Genomic DNA, 17,026 nt, shown 5'->3' on the forward strand with positions numbered 1-17,026 from the left:
GAAGTCTGATATATACAGAAGTCTGATATATACAGAAGTCTGATATATACAGAAGTCTGATATATACAGAAGTCTGATATATACAGAAAATCTGTATAACTCTCTACCAATCTCAATTAATCTGTCACTAACTAGAACTCTTCTAAAACTCTCTATCAATCTCAATAAATCTGCAATTACTAACTAGAACTCTCTCTCTCTCTCTATCTCTATCCTCTATCCTCTATCCTCTATCTGTATTGCTCGCTTGCTATATTGCTCTCAATCTCCTTCAACACACTACACAGGGCCGCGGTGTCAGCAGCCTTATATAGTGTGCTGCAGGTACTTAGCTGTGAGACATGATTGGGCAGAGTCATCGTGACTTTGTCCAATCATGGCTCTATATTTGTACTGATGCAGGACTGTAGCCAATTGCCGCTTCGGACGGCGCAGTGCATTGTGGGATGAGCCGCGGTCGAACAGACCGCGGACATCCCATAATGTTCGGTGTTCGGCGAACGCTCGAACATGCTATGTTCGAGTCGAACATAGGTTCGACTCGAACGCGAAGCTCATCCCTAATGTCTAGTAGTAATGTGTTTTTTTCTTTTATTTCTATCGGTTTTGTGTTTTCAGTACAGAAATGATATTGAGCTATTTTTGATACTGTTGCTCCCTTCTTTTTTTTTTTTCTTTGTAAGTTGAGTATTATTTATGCAGGAAGAACCTTTTTAGTTGAGCAATTTTTTGTTCTGTTCTTTGCCTCTTCTGTCTTCTGCAAGATGGGGTAGATTGCTGAGGTAGATAGAGATGTGTCACAGGAGACCTCATTCAGCTACGGATGTTTATCGGCTAAATCTTTTACTTTCATGGGAAGCTCATGTAACCTTAGGCAATCTTCTTCAAATGCAACCCCCCCCCCCTCTTTTACATGTTACTGTATCCCCACAGATATCTTTTATCACAGATTCTGCTCCTTTAAGAATGAATAATTCACATCAGATTGGGTGTTTGAAGGAAATGTCTTTTCTTTGTAGCTTTTAAGTGACTTGTTGGAGGGTTCAGTTTAACCAGAGCAGTGCAGAAACCTTTTCAGAGAATTTTCTAACCCGCACAGTGTAAAAAGTGGAAAGTTTGAGCCTTTTATGAAAAATAAGCAACTTGCTAGTTATTGAACTCATTAAATAAGAACAATGTAGCAGTATTACGCACGCCTATATTTAATTAAACTTGCATGCAGTTAATGCTTTGCGTACATATTTACCCGGTTTTACCAGTTTATAAAGCTTTATTTATGTTTTGAGTCTGAGGGAACCTGTAATGAGGAAAGGAATTCTTACTTTTCACTATCTTGTGCTATACACCTGCTAGTTGTTGGTATTATTCGGTGACACAGATCCTGTAGTCTATTATATTGTTGTTCTTTGCAAGTAATTTCCATCTCAAATATATTCTGATTTAGGTGAAGTGGAAGATTCTGGTCAGCTCTGTAGAACACAGACTGCTGTAATAGGCAAATCTTTTTGTCTTCCGATGAAGTGAGTTGTGCATATATTTCTATTGCAGAGTGCAGAAAATAAAAGGATTTCTGTGTCCTGCATCTCTAATAGTTCCATATACAAATATATGGAAAATTCACTTGAAGTAGATGTGCCATGACAGACACATAAGGGCTCCTATTGCTAACCCCTTTCTTTGATTGCTAGTTTGACTGCCTGCCATGGGGACCTACTGGCTTCAGTACTTGGAACTTGGACAGCTGGCCATACAGCAGTAGAATTTTTTTTTTTTTTTCCTAAACAAATTAATTTTGGAAATGTTTCCTTTGACAGTAATTAACCACATGAGGTCCGTGTTGTTAAACCCCCTTCCTGTGCAGGCCATTTTTCAGTATTCAGCGCTGCGGTACTTTGACTGACATTTATTCCGTCATGCAACGCTGTACTGAAATGAATTTTATACCATTTTTTTGGGGGACAGATAGCGCTTTCTTTTGGTGGTATTTAATCACCACTGGGGGGTTTTATTTTTTACTATATTAGGGAAAATTTACAGAAAATTAAAAAAAAAAACCCCAAAACAGTTCCCCCCTATATCAAATTATAAAACATTTATTATTACCCAATTTTTTGGTAAAATATAAGAGATGGGGTCACGTCGGGTAAAAAGACGCCAAACATGTCAAGCCTTAAAATTGCGTGCCCGTGAAACCTCAAAAAAACTACAACACCCAAAATTGGCCATAGGCGACGCTTTAAAAGCCTTTACCGCTCATTAGTTTAGTGTTATCAGTGATTGATGGCCCTAAAATTATTGCTCTCACTCCGACGTTCGCGGCTATATGCAACATGTGTAGCGCAATTGTCGTTTTCCCTCGCTGGCCCATCTGACGCATAGTTACGTTTTTATATGTGCGTAATAGTGGGGGTGGGGGACTTTTTTGGGACTTATTATTTTTTTACTTTTTTTTTTTTTACACTTAATGTTATTGCAATAAAACAACCCCCCCCCCTATAATAGCAAAGGCACGCTGACAGGTCTTCTTTATGGAGACATTAGGGGTCTCTAGGACCCCTAATGTCACCTGGGGACTCCCAAAGAGGCTGATGAAGCAGAGATCTCTCATCAGCTTCTTCTCTCTAGCTATAGCAGCCAGATGACTGACATCTCTCCCATCTTGCTCCTGACACCCTCCCGAGCCGGTCCCGGGCCACAGATGAGGTAGCGGATCCCGGGATTGAAGGTGAGGGTGTAGGAAGGGGGGCGGCAGCGGCACTCGAGGAGGGGCGCACAGCCAGACAGCACATACAAGCCGATCGCTTGTATGTGAAACAGCCGGTAACGGCTGTGTACAACGGATGGGTTGTTCCTGCCCATGCACAGAAAGAAAAAGCAGTCTAATTGCGGCAACCCGTCCGTGTGAGTCTGCCGTCCGTTTTTTTGCAACGGGCGGACGAAAGTGGTTAATGGGGTCTAATCAGTTTCAACCAAAATTGCTGAACATTTTCACGCACTAACAAAATCCTTCCAATAAATGTGGTTTTAGTTCGAGAAAAGCAATTTATTTCCAAAACTGAATGTTTAAATCAAACAAAATGTAGCATGACCGTCTACAAGTCTCTGATGGCAGTATCACATTTTCTGACAAGATTTTTTATATGAAAACCTTTCTGTGAATGGCCAGCTTAAGTATGACTATGCACACCAAGAAAGTAAATTAAAAGTCTGCTTGCTTTTTCCTGGTCATTGATTGATTCAAATTATTAAAGAAAGAAGGCAAGCAATGATAATCTCCATGTTTCCTTCTTGACAGGTTTCCTTTAAGCAGGTGACGCAAGAAGCTGCGGAGACCCAGAGAGAGCTCAAACTTCCCCATTCCTCTGAAAGAAAATGTTTTGGATTGTTCATTACATGAACATTTCATTTAAAGTCACAATTTATAATATTGAGCAGCAATACCAATACCACATTATAGTGTCTCTTTTCTTACATTGAATACAAATTCAGTTCCCCAATTCTCAGCCTAGGTCACATGATCTCAGTCTTGAAATATTTGCAGTAGAATGTCTTGTTGTCAGGAATGAGATAAGAAGATTAACCCCTTCATGACTGAGGCCCTTTTTTCAATTTTTGCACCCATGTTATATTCCACATTTTAGGCCTGAAAATGACGTAAAACCCCCCAACATTATATATTTTCTGAATGCCAAGACCCTATAGAATAAAATGGTGGTAGTTGAAAATTTTTATGTTGCGCAATATTAGCGCAACTCCTTATTAAACCCCAAAATTTAGTGACAAATTTAATTAAATGCCCCAAAACACAACAAATTACCCATTTTTTAAATGAAATATAAAAGATGAGGTTACAACGAGTAAAACGATACCCAACATGCCCAGTTTACAGATTGCGTGCGACCGTGAAACGGCGAAAAACTGCAGTACCCCAAAAAGTCAAGGGGGGGGCGGCCCCTTCTTCGGGACGCAGAAGCGATCTGGCGACAGGTAAGTCGCCAGGATTGCTTCTGTTGTAAAGCCGACAGTGGGTTTTACAAGTTTAAACAGAGTCCCGGCGGCAAAAGTCGCCGGGAGTCTGTTTAAACAGCCCCGATGCTGGCGACGTACACTGTACGTCGTCAGTCACGAAGGGATTAAGGCCGTTCCCACTTGAAATATTGGCTGTCGTCACACTGAGTTTCCCTGAATATGACATACCGTCACAAGATATGCAGCAGTAAGTAGCACATGACCATTGAAATGTTTGGGATGCTGGCTGTGGTATGCCGCCAGAAAGGTTCCAAAAAGGTAAGTAGGCGGTGTTAGGATCCTTTAACCCCTTGCTGTCCGGGGCATTTTCTTACTATTTGCACACACATGATAAATAATAAAAAGATTTTGGCTAGAAAACCGCTTCAGACCCCCAAACAATTATATATGTTCTGAAAGCAGAGGCCCTGTAGAATAAAAAAAAATGCTAGTTGCAATTTTATATTTTGCACGGTTTTTGCGCAAATGTTTATCAAACCAGTATTTTTAGGAAAAAATACACTAAATTTAAAATTTAGTGCACAGAAACATAATAGAATACCCAATGTTTTGTTAAAATATGAAAGACGAGATCACTTCGGGTAAATAGATACCAAACATGTCAAGCCTTAAAAATTGCGTTCGCCCGTGAAGCCGCAAACAAAAGTCAATACACAAAATCTCCCGTAGGGAACATTTTAAACGCTTTTACCGCTCATCATTTTAGTGCTAACAGTGATTGACAGCGCTAGAATTATTGCTCTCACTCTGATGTTCGCAGCGATATGTAACATCTGTAGCGCAATTGTCGTAGGCGCACCGGCATGTGTTTGCGTGTGTATGTGGGGGGCGGGGGACTTAAAAAATAATTTTGCATTGTTTTATTCTTTTATGTTACTTTAATTTTTAAACAAATTTTTTTTTTTTTTTACACGAACCCTATTGCTATCACATAGGGGACTAACGAGCCCCCATGTAATAGCAGATAGTGTGTGACGGGTCCTCTTTATGGAGACATCAGGGGTCTTTCAGACCTGCTTCACCAGCTTCATCTCCTGGCCCTAAGAGTCATGTCATAAACAAAATATAAGTGGTGTGACAGACAGCCCCAGCCAGGCCTAGTCCAGCTTTAAAAAAAAAAAATGTCCATACATTAATAGAAACAAAATGTGCATTTTCTTTTAGATTCAAGCCTGTTAAACATTTCAGCTGTGATCAGTGGTCCGCAGGTGGGATGCACTGGCTCCTGCAGACTCTTGAAATTCGCACAGTGGGTGCCGCTGTCTGCACCCTTTCGGCTGGTATCCCTCAATCAGCTGATCGAAGGATCCCGTCGGAAAATCTTCGAACAAACCGAGGCGGCAGCCAATGAGCTGCTGGCTCTGTTCGGGTACTCTGACAGCGACCGGCAGCTGCTGTCAGATCACTGTGCAGACAGCAGGAGATTCCTCCTTCTTAAGCATTGATGGAGGAATCTGTTACATTTGCTTCAGTCAGCCTGTGGGTTGAACGGCCATAGTCCTATATTTACTGGAGAACCGTTAACCAGTATGATAATCCGCTTCTTCTGATATGTGGTGACACATCTCTACTGACACGAGTGGCTTTCTTGTATGTTGTATCATTTGTGGAAGCAGTTTAAAGTCTCTCCAGCCAAAACTTCATTTTGTGGGGAAAGGATTAGAACCTCTGTGTTTTTTTTAAATTTCTATCTTGCTCTGTTACAAAGATTTTCCCTAACTATTACGAGGACAATGATTACCAGGCAGGAAGTGAGGGAAAACTTGCAATAGGGACTGGGGGTCTAGCCTTTCCCTTCTCTGCTAGAAAAGAAAGCAATATTTCTGTCCATGTTGCTGTTGGAAATTGTCTCTCATTTCCTGTCTGCTGAAATTGTGGTCAGAAAGTGAGGGAAAACCTTTCTGACTGAGCCCCGTGTATAACCCACAGAGGCTCCAAATGTTCCAAACGCTATCCAAAACATACAAATAAAACTTTGTTCTGGGAAAACATCATCATTGAGTTTCAGACTGAACGTGGACTAAAGTCAGACTACAAATTAATTAGTAGTTTGTGCCAGTCATACACAGTGGTGCACGACAGGTTAGTACAAAGCTGTGAAGTAGAAGTAAACAATGAGGAAGTAGGCAGTGTTTGTTGTTTTCATAGTTTATTGGTTTTGGCTTTGTTGCATTTACAAGGTGCAGTTACAATACAGGTTGTATTCAGGTCATTTTACATGCTCTGATTCATATGTACTGATGAAAACCAGGTAGACCTGAACAACTCTGGGTGCCTGGAACATGTCCCTGTCTATTTACTTGTGTATTATGAATGTAACAGCTACGCTATGGCAATTCCGTGCGTGTGTAACCTAATTATCTGTATGAGACTAGTGAGGTCCCGGGATCATATGTTACAAGCGTGTGTGTGAAGATGGGTGAAACCTAATTATCTGTATGAGACTAGTGAGGTCCCGGGATCATATGTTACAAGCATAGGCAGCCCAGATTTTAGGTGTCTCATCCTGGCATTGCCTAACTTCACCCCAGGCCACCTTACCAGTATACTGGTGTTCTTATTGAAGCAGCCTATTCTAAATCTCATTCTGCAGGCCCTAGGTTCTTAGAGGTAGTAAACCACCAATACAAAATTTAGGAGGTGTCTTTGTCTTTATGCTCAGACAGAGCACAGGAAGTTATCAACTCACAAGATTTCTGGCAAATTAAGTTATGTTTGCACTTCTCGAACAGATATAACAAACCCTTTTCAATTGCTGATGGAAGGGGAACAAAAAACTAGGGATGCACAGATACATTTCGAGTACCAGTGCAGATATTTGGCATTTTCATGAGAACTACCAGGGTTGCAGCGGTTGCAGCTGGGACCTGGCTATGGCACTCCACCACTGTCCTGAAATCATTAGTCTGTATTGTTATCTGTACATCCCTTTTATTTATATTTATAAAAACAAAATCATACATTAAAACAGAGATGTACAAATCCCAGGAGCTCCGTGTGCTCCTTACAAATGACAGCTGCCTCCTAATTTTTACATTTTTCTCTAGTCTAGTCATGGAGCTCAAAAGTATCGGTACTCGTACTTGTACCGAGTACTGTACTTGGTATCTGTGCAACCCTACAAATAAGTAAAAGTAATTGTTCGGGTTTAGATACACATTCAGTAGAGGCATATGTTCCCTGGCTCCTGTGAAGTGTCTGCTGGATCCTAGATTGGCGCTGCTCTTAAACAATGTTGGTGACCCAGATGTAAGGTACACATCTCTTGTGGTAAAGCTGGACTCGGACAAGGCCAAATGTGTTCGAGTTTGGGCGATATGACACATAACCATTACAGAGTATGCAGTTGCAGTGCAAATCCTGTGGTTTACATTGCCTCGTAATATGTTGCAGCGTGTGCCTTGACAAGATCACTTGGATAACAGATAAACCTCATTCCACCTTCTATCTGCAGTGCTGGTTTGTCTTGAGTGCAGATGTACACCTTCTGTTTGCGTCAGAAATTGAGACCTGAAAATCCCTTTTTTCAGTTGACGTTTCTGAGCAGTTCAGTGGTAACATCCGGTTATGGTATTGTATTGCAGACTACCTAAAATATTAAAGGCAAAGTCCACCTTTTAGAAAGCAGTTACTAAATGCACACTTCATAAAAGAAAAATGTGCATTTTGTATTTATTTTGCATTGGAGCCAGTAAAGCATTTCAAACGTGATTCAGGTAAGTAGGAGGGGGATGTTGATGTGCCCATGTTTTATGTTACAACCTGGTGTTGGGTGTAACATGAGACATGGTCAGAAAAGTATACATAGTCTTTAAAGAAGTACTATGGGCAAATTAAAAGTGAACCCTTGTAGTGGGGCTACCTCCACTGCAAGGGTTAAGTGTCCGTCTAGGGTCTAAAATACAGAAGATATACTCACTCGATCCTCAAACCTGTGGCGGTGACCACTCGCCTCCCTCTGCTCTGACTTGAGAAATTTGAGACAACCCCTCCCATATGTTTTATTTTCTTACCTTTTTATAGATGTTTTGTTAAATCGGGCAAGATGGCTGCTTCCAGGGTTTTCTTAGCCCTTTCACATTGGTCTGTCCTTTTTATAGAAACACTTGGGACTGACATGTGAGGATTGTGTGTTTTTTTCTGATCAGCATCATTAACCTACAGTGGGTAAGCCACCTCAGACCCCTCAAAGCCCCTCCTAACATTTCAAAGAAATAGAAGTTAGAAGAAATTTTAACCCTTACAACCCTAACCCATGTAAAAACAAATTAAACTTCAAGAAGCATTTTTTTTTTTTTTCGCTTATGCTATGTGAATGAGAACATGTAACAAATATAAAATAGGTGTTATAACAATTTGGCTGCAAAAGTGGAAATACACTTTAAAGCTGTAAGTGGTGTTTATGGAAAAGTACGATTTACATGGACGGCTTCTTTGACAGCATACACTGGCAGCATATATTTGCCTGTAGAATAGTTTTTTTTGTTTTTTTCTCTTTACAATTAGCTCGGCTTACATACAGCCGTTAGAAAAATCGTTTTTTTTAAGTAGCTTTACCAGATGTTTTTTATCAAACCATTATTGACCCCATTTGACTGGCAGATTATCAAGTAGTTTGCTATGGCTGTCCTTGTTCTCACTAAACTGTCCTTTTACTAATTCTAACTTGTTACCATTATCTGCAAGGAAAGCATCAGATCTATGTTTGTTTATGTCTGTTTTGATATTGCAATTGTTAAGAGAACTATGGGGTAACTTTTTTTATCCCATAGTTCTCTTTAGGGTCACCTCCTCTGTTTGTTTGTTCATCCAGTCAGCGCTGGAGAAGAGGGGAGCGGGGAATCCCTGCAGGGAGCAGTGATTGACAGTCATGGCTCTCTGCAGGGAGGTGAGCGAGCGACGGTGTGTGTTTCAATGTCACACGTCAGCTCTAACTATGAGGATGAGTGAAAATTATTCACCTCATAGTTCTTCTTTAAGTCAGATAGCATCTATGCAACTAATATGCCAGATCTTTACAAAAACCTTGATTTGACCTGCACAGATGAACTCTGGGCACATAAAACTGTTCTACTTTTAACTTTTTCGCTGCCAAGGACGTACGGAGGATGAATAACCGACCCGAGGTGAAGTGAGCCGAATGCTGTTCGGCTATTCACTTATGGCTTGTACGGCTGATTTCAGCCATACACCGACTGAAATCAGCCGTACATCGGCTTGCTGCGGCTGGGTTTGGGTCGGCCGAACATGCTCAGCCTGTTCGGCCGACCCAAAGTGTAGATGGAGATCGACTCGTCTGATCCAACATCTGGATCGGCTGAGCCGAACCTCTTGCAGGCTTCTCGCTGCTGTTCTGCCTATTCTCGTAGGGGCCGAACAGCAGTGAGTGAATATCCGAATGCCGCTCGGGTATTCTGCTCGGTACCTCTGTGGTACCGAGCAGGATAGAAAAAGTAGAAAAAAAGGACAAATGATTGGGCGGAGCTAGCAGTGACAGCTAGCTCCGCCAAAATGTTTTCTATTGGCCGGGACCAGCTGTTATTTACAATGAGAGCTTGTCGGAGCCGGCGGTGATATCAAAGCCGGCTCCGACAAGCTCTCATGACAGTTCAGCGTCCCCTGGTTACTAGGTAACCAGGAGATGCTGAACTGTCATTACACACTGAGAACCCGGCGGAGCCGCAGCGCTATAATGGCAGCACCTCCGAGTTCTCAGTGTGTAATGACAGTCCAGCGTCCCCCTGGTTACTCGGTAACTAGGAGATGCTGAACTGTCATTCCACACTGAGAACCCGGCGGAGCCGCCTTGATATCACAGCGGCTCCACCGGGTTCTCTGTGTAATGACAGATCAGCGTCCCTGGTGACCTGGTTACCAGGGGACGCTGGTCTCTCTGCATGCAAGTGGCCAGAGCCAGCCGTGAGATGACGGCTGGTTCCGCCAAGCTGTCAGTAGCAGGTTGTCGGCCGGCCGTTCCAGCTTCAGCTTTCACCTCGGCTCAGTCGAGCCGAAGCATATGCCTTCGGCTCGACTGAGCCGCTCGGCCAACTTTGGGAGCTGTACGGGCTCAAGTGAATAGCCCGTACAGCAGCCCTTCGGTTCTACTGAACCAAATGAGGCCTGGGGCCAAAGCTAGCCGAAGGATCGGCCGAAGCTATGGCTAGATCCTTCGGCTTCACAACTCTGTGGTCTCTGTGTCCTCAATTTCTTTTTCTATTTCAAAAGGGAAATGTCAGGGGTCTGTTTAGACCCCAGATATTTCATCGAGGCCTCTCCAACAGTAAAAAATAAATAAATAAATAAAAAAATGTAAAATAAAATTGTTTAAAAATAAATAAAAAAGGTGTAAAAAAAAGAAAACTAATAAAAAAAAGCACAACCACTCCCTTCCCCCACATAACATACACATATTGTGGTGCACACCATGCACATGCGCTGCAGTGCATGTTTTTTTAATGTATTTTTTTCTTTTACAAAAAACATTAAATTAACTGTGGCAGCGCATGGCAAAGCTTTGTGACGCATTGCCGTGCGTTGTGATACCTTGTGTTGCAATTAAATATACACCTGTATAATTTTATCACAACACAAACACCAACAGACCGTAAAAACAATTTTTTACATAAGTCGATTATTTACAGTTTTGCATACCTTCATTTTTTTACCTTTTCGCAAAAAGGCGCAATTACAAATTTGCTAATATTATTTATTAACTCAATACAGTTTTTTATCTTTTAGCTTTAGTCAGAAAATTATTTTTTTGTGCACGGATACTGATTTTAGTGTGTTTTAACAATTGAATTGTGTACTTTATCGGTTTAATATTAATTTTGAGAAACATTTGCGCAATTATCGCAGGGCCTACAAATTTAGTATCACCATCTTTTTATTCTACCGGGCTTGCGCTTTCAGAAAATATATGGTTTGGGGGGTCTTTTACAAACGCTAGCAACCCAGCAGTTGAAAATCAAATCCATGTGAAAAATTGCAAAAATGGCTTGGCCAGCTGATTTGAAAAATGTTCCGGAGGGCTTGGCAGCGAAAGGGTTAAAGGAGAACTATGAGGTGAGTGAGCCAGTCCTCTATCTGCTGCACCACACTCTGCCGTTCCCCAAGGAAGTCTATTGAAATGGCAGGACCAACAAGGTCTGAAAATATACATGAACGCTGATGCACACATGTAGATAACAACAGATTTAGAGATGATGACAGCAAAACGTTTTCAAGAAGAACTCTGGGGAAAATGATTATTAACCCTTGCTGTGGGGCTACTCCTGCACTGCAAGGATCAAGTGCTCATTTGTGGAGGAAAATGAAAACGTTCTACTCGCCTGATCCTCTGAGCCGGCTTGCTCTTAAAGGAGAACTATGAGGCGAGTGATTTTCACTCAGCCTCATAATCTGAGCCGACGTGCGACAATGAAACTGTCACAGGTCGGCTCAATAGATCGGGAAGTGAACGGACACATACCGTTGCTCACTCACTTCTCCATCTCCCTGCAGAGAGCTGTCACTCACGGCTCCCTGCAGGGATTCCCCCCTCTCTGATCCTCCAGCGCTGACCTGCAGAATGGCTGGGGGAGGGGGCGGGTACAGCTGGCTCTCGCTCTAGATAGGCTGAGCCAGCTGTCACTCACGCAGCTGGGTGGATCTCAACAGTAATGTTGGGATCCGTCCCGGCTGCGGCAGTCTCAGTATACCGTGAGCTGCAGCTCGCAATATACTGAGCTTTGGGTCACAGGAGGATGCTAGTTTATGTCCTCCCATGACCCTTATAACTATGGGGAAAAACACTTACCCCTTAGTTCTCCTTTTTAAATGTTGCTTTATGAAAAAAAATTCCTGTGGCCTATCCGGTGCAGACAGTATTGGAACTTGCTTACACCACAAGATTCACAGGCAGTGTTAACTCACCAAGAAGACTCAGTAGTAGTAGAATCCAATTTTAGTTTATTCTGACTAGCGTGTACAAAGGATGTTTTCTGGGCTTTTTTTTAGAGGTAAAAAAGATTTTTTAAAGGCAAAGTCTTCTGACACCGTAAAGGACATTTACTCGACAAGGGTAATATTCTCGCATCTAGAAAGTGTGGGGAAGTTGGGAATGTCTGAGGACTGTCTATATGGGGGGGAGGGGGCACACAGAGACATACCAAACCCAATAAATTGTATATTATAAAGCACACCATGTTCAAGGTTCTTAATGGCTACAGAAGCCTTTTGTGGTGAAAACCTGGGTTGGGATATAGATATTCCTTTCCTTGTAACCTTTTTGTTTCTGTACCCTTGGGGCTGCACTGTTTGTGCTATTATTCCACCTGCATCGAGTTCCAGCTGGAGGACTTTTAGTGTATGTTACAATAAGGGCCTGTTCACATGATTTTCAGGTCCTGATCAGGTGCGGTTCTGCAGACGTGGTGCTACTCATGCAGTGATGCGTTTGTGACGCGCTTTTGATGCATTTTCGGTCCGGATGCTGACAGTTCTACCTGCAGCATATCAACCCCCACATATGACAAACTTTATTTGGATAACATGACCAGCATACAGTTAGTCAACATACAAGATATGTGTAATCACTCACCACATTCTTTCTTCTGGGCACTACTGTACACTGAGTATTCATCATACAGCTCTGATGCTATATCTATCCAATATTTTATTTTTTGGATGCACATTTTTAAACTGTGTGTGGCGGGGGTCGCAGAGCATTGGCGCATGCTCCATCAATCCGACAAATTGCTCAATGTCCAGGACCATGTTAGTCATGACTGCTGGTTTTCCCTCTGATGCTCCACAACAACCAGGAAGTCCAACGATGATGACATCATAAAAAGTGGACCAAGAATAATTATTTTTTTGCTTGGCTGCATTGCGTTTCGTTGCGTTTTTGACGCGTTCGTGCGTTCCCTAACCGTTTCGTGACCAGACAAAATGTGACGTGCAGTATTTTTTCAGGCAGGAACCGACTGTGCACGTGAGAACTGTAGCCTATAAAACACACAGGGATACATTGGGATGCATATTTAGTGCAGGAGCGTACGGAGGGGCTGCCGTTGGATTTTCTGCTGGGATTGTAGCTGCACTCATAGTATGTAGATGCACAGATCCTGGATTCCACAGCTTACCGTAAGCCTGCAGTGAGAGAATGGTGGAGCCGATATATAATCTAGAAGTATCTGTAAACAATAAGTCAAGGCAACTGGACTTGCTGTATTTTTCTTGAAGAAGTTTCACTGGTCATCTGACCAGCTTTCTCAATTCAGAATGACTTGTACAGGTCATTCTGAATTGAGAAAGCTGGTTGGATGTCCAGTAAAACGTCTTCAAGAAAAATACATAAAGCCCAGTTGCCTTGACTTCTTTTTTACAGATATACCATGACCTGGATGAATGAGAACCTTCACAGACCTATAATCTAGAAGTAAATTTCAGGTAATAGTGGAGCAGAAAAACACTTTATTTCTTGGGAGTAACGCTCGCTTCACACCTGCGCAACGTGGGAACACGCATCTCGTTTGTGCACATTTGTGTGCCGTGTTTGTAGCGCATCCCCATTGATTTCAGTAGGTTCATATATGCACGACAAACTTGGCAAAAAAAAACTCATGCACTTTTTTTTGTGCGGCACGCTTTTGGCGTTTTTTGCTTCTGTGTTCTTGCGTGTTTTAACATTTAACTATTAAAGGTAGCACAAACACGTTTTGTGTTTGTGTATGTTTTGCGAACACGTGTCAAAACCCTTTTTTTGTGCGTTTGACTCGCGCTCCTGCAACGCCTAGGTGTGAACCAAGCCTATGAGACAAAATCTTTATCTGCTTCTAGAGGATTCTCTCCTGTCAGTGGTCTGTGAGTAAAATGTGCATTGCGGCAGACTTTTTTTACTTTCAGTTTCCACCACTTGCTACAACTAGATAATGTAACGCAGCACATGTTTTGTTATTGTGGTGTCCATGATACGGTACTATCAGAATGACTATGTCAAGTGTCAACTAGTTTACACCGACACAGACAATTGGAGCATGGTGCACTTTGTTCTGTGTTGTGATTCATTCTAAAGTCCCAGTATATAGTATCCTGTTATAACATCCGCATTGTAATAGGAATACATACTAGAGTTGTTGTTTTTTTTTTAAATCAAAGCTTACTTGAAAAAATCCCTTTTTATGTAATGCCTTCTGTCTGCCCATCACTTTCATCAGCGATGAGTGAGATTGTGAAAATATATCCTATGAGCATCTTCAATAAATAAGTTTCCAAACCTCTAGATGTACAGTATATGAGGAGTAGGATAGAACTTATGGACATTCAATATAGAAATACATATATTTATTTGTAGTTTTTGACTAGATGCCCTTTAGTATTAGATTGGCTGTGCTCTACACACCTGTTGCTGATAACAGTGTTGCTTCATATGTTTGTGCAAACAATAAATTACTGAAATTGTGGCAGCGCACAACAGCATATGTATGACATTCACAATGATGCTGCAGTTAACTGGTTGTTCCTGATCTATCTGCAGCTAGTAGCATACAGTGTATACTATGTACACAGAAAGGCTTGGCAGGAAATATGAGGTGGATAAGAAACTTGAGGCAAATGTTTGAAATTACAATAATGATAGTGTAATCTGATAATGTTAATAAAGATTATTTTAATAAGTAGGTCACTTATTAGCTACTTATTAGTACTTGGCAGGGTGTGATGTCTTGTACATTGTGTCATTGTTTGTGTTTTGGTGTGTGGCTTCATATAAATAACTCTTGATTAATCTCATGGCTGTCTCACATGGGTAGGGTCCATGTCTCTTGGCAGAGTTTATGTAACTGGGCTCTGTTAATAATATGCTTTACAAAGACTACTTAGTTCATGATTGAACCACTGTAGTCATCTTGCGTGACTGTGGCATGTGCATAAGGTATCTACTGTTCAATACCAGTGATTTTGATTATTTTTCATCCAACAAATAATTTTTCAGGTTTTTATTGCTCTGTGTTTTTCTTGAGTCCATTGTCACTGAGACAGGAAATTAGGAGAAGTGTAACATTGTAGTAGGAGTTGTCACTATACAAAGAGGTGAGAGTAAATCATCCAATGGGGACAGATGTTGCAATGATAACTGGCAGTTTGGTGGGTGGAATTTCCTGTTCTGTCTCCAGGACAAGAAATAAGGGGAAATCTCCTCAAAGAGTATTTCCACTTTTGCAGTCAAATTTGAGAAAACCGCTCTATATGTTTTGTTATGTGTTCCCATTCACACAGCATACCAAAAAAGAAAATTGAAAAATATTTCTTACATTTTGGATGTTTTATTGCAGCGTGCAATATGGCTGACTCCAGATTTTTATCATCCCCTTCACAGTGATCTGTCCCCTTAGAAAGACTTAGGACTGACATTTGAAGTGTTTTCTTTTTCTTTTTCATTAACTTCATTAACATACACTGGAGAAGCCAAGGTTGTAATGTTTTTTGCCCATCACAGCCCCTCCTAACATTACAAAGGAAGGAGAAGCAAGTAGAAATTTTAACCCTTAAACATCCAAGAAACCATAACCCAAGTAAAAGCAATTTAAATTGCAAGAAACATTTAAAAATTTTTTTTTTTTTTAGCTTATGCTATGTGAATGGGAACATGTAACAAATATAAAATAGGTGTTATCCCAGTTTTGCTATGAAAGTGGAAATGCACTTTAAGATGGGTATACAAGGTGAGAATCGTGTTTTAAAAAATACATTTTCCGAACATTCATTTGATTTTCTAATACTCGATGGGAAAATTAGTTTCGAGTGCAGTGATTTAAAAAAGCAAACTATATTCTATCAGCGAATGCAGTTTTCATTCGGGAAACTCCATTAATTTCCAATGTTGTGTATTAAAATCAAATCAATGGCATTTTGGAATGTTCCGACAAGGTTTTTCGTATGAAATTCTTACTATGCATTCCCTGCTTTAGTGGGACATAATACTGCAAAAGATAACCTGCAGGGCTTTAAACTGTTTGTTTTCTTTTGTTACTCCAGTAATAGCACTTCCCAGAACTCACCCTAGGTGAGCGGAGTCCTCACACCCCCAATTATTCACTTCGATAAACATTTACAATATTATTTGTAATGGGGTGTGTTTTTCAAAGAGGACTCAGATATTTGTAATTCATAGAAATTTATTGAAATTCTTAAAAACAAGTAGAAACAAAGGTAATGAAATTAAGAATATATATACATGGTGAATAATACCCTCTGACATATCTAATCCATGAAAAAATGTTGATGAATTATAATTTAATGCACGCTGGATGAATTTAATTAATGAATAACATATCCCATGAACTAATGTTGAATTAAGTTGATAATATATCCTAATGACCAATGAAGAATGATGAATTTATGTATTAGAGATGAATTGAATTTTATTGATAAATATTAGAGGTGCACCTAAATGGAAATTTTAAAACCGAAAAAAAAAAAAAGTTAGGCCGAAACCGATACCGAAAATGTTTGTTTTATTTTTTTCAATATTTTCTTTTTTATAAACTTGTAATTTTTTTCATATTTTTATAAATTTTTTATTAAATAATTTTATTTTTTACTTTTAGGGGCTTCGGGGAAATATTTGGGGTCTAAACAGACCCCTGATATTTCCCTTTTTTAAAATAGAAAAAGAGATTGAGAACAGAGTCCTCAATCTCTTTTTTTGTGTCCCCTGTTATCAATGAACAGGAATCCTCTGAGTATTCCTGTTCATTCATAACGTTGTTTGTTTACTACAACTACAATTATGAATGAATGCAGGTGATGTAGATTTAGATTCATTCATAATTGAGGATATAGTTAACATACCATATTCTCAATTATGCACACACACTCAGCGATCACTGATCGCTGAGTGTGTGTACATTGCTTTTCTCTCTGACACGCTGTCACAGGAGGCTGATCGAGCGGTGTAGAGAGGAAAGCCCAGCCTCCTGTGACAGCGCTGTCTCCGCCCCCACACCGCTCTGCC

At 40.7% G+C, this 17,026-nt stretch overlaps 1 protein-coding gene across 1 annotated transcript in view; it reads left to right on the plus strand.

The window, feature by feature from the left end:
- MGAT4D (MGAT4 family member D) overlaps positions 1-17,026 on the plus strand; it is a gene marked incomplete at its 3' end in the record, with an annotated part of 103,682 nt that overhangs the window by 17,292 nt on the left and 69,364 nt on the right. The window lies entirely within an intron of this gene.

The sequence above is a fragment of the Nanorana parkeri genome, unplaced genomic scaffold, assembly GCF_000935625.1.
Source record: "Nanorana parkeri isolate BGI_ZX_2015 unplaced genomic scaffold, ASM93562v1 scaffold662, whole genome shotgun sequence".
NCBI classification, from domain to species: domain Eukaryota; kingdom Metazoa; phylum Chordata; class Amphibia; order Anura; family Dicroglossidae; genus Nanorana; species Nanorana parkeri.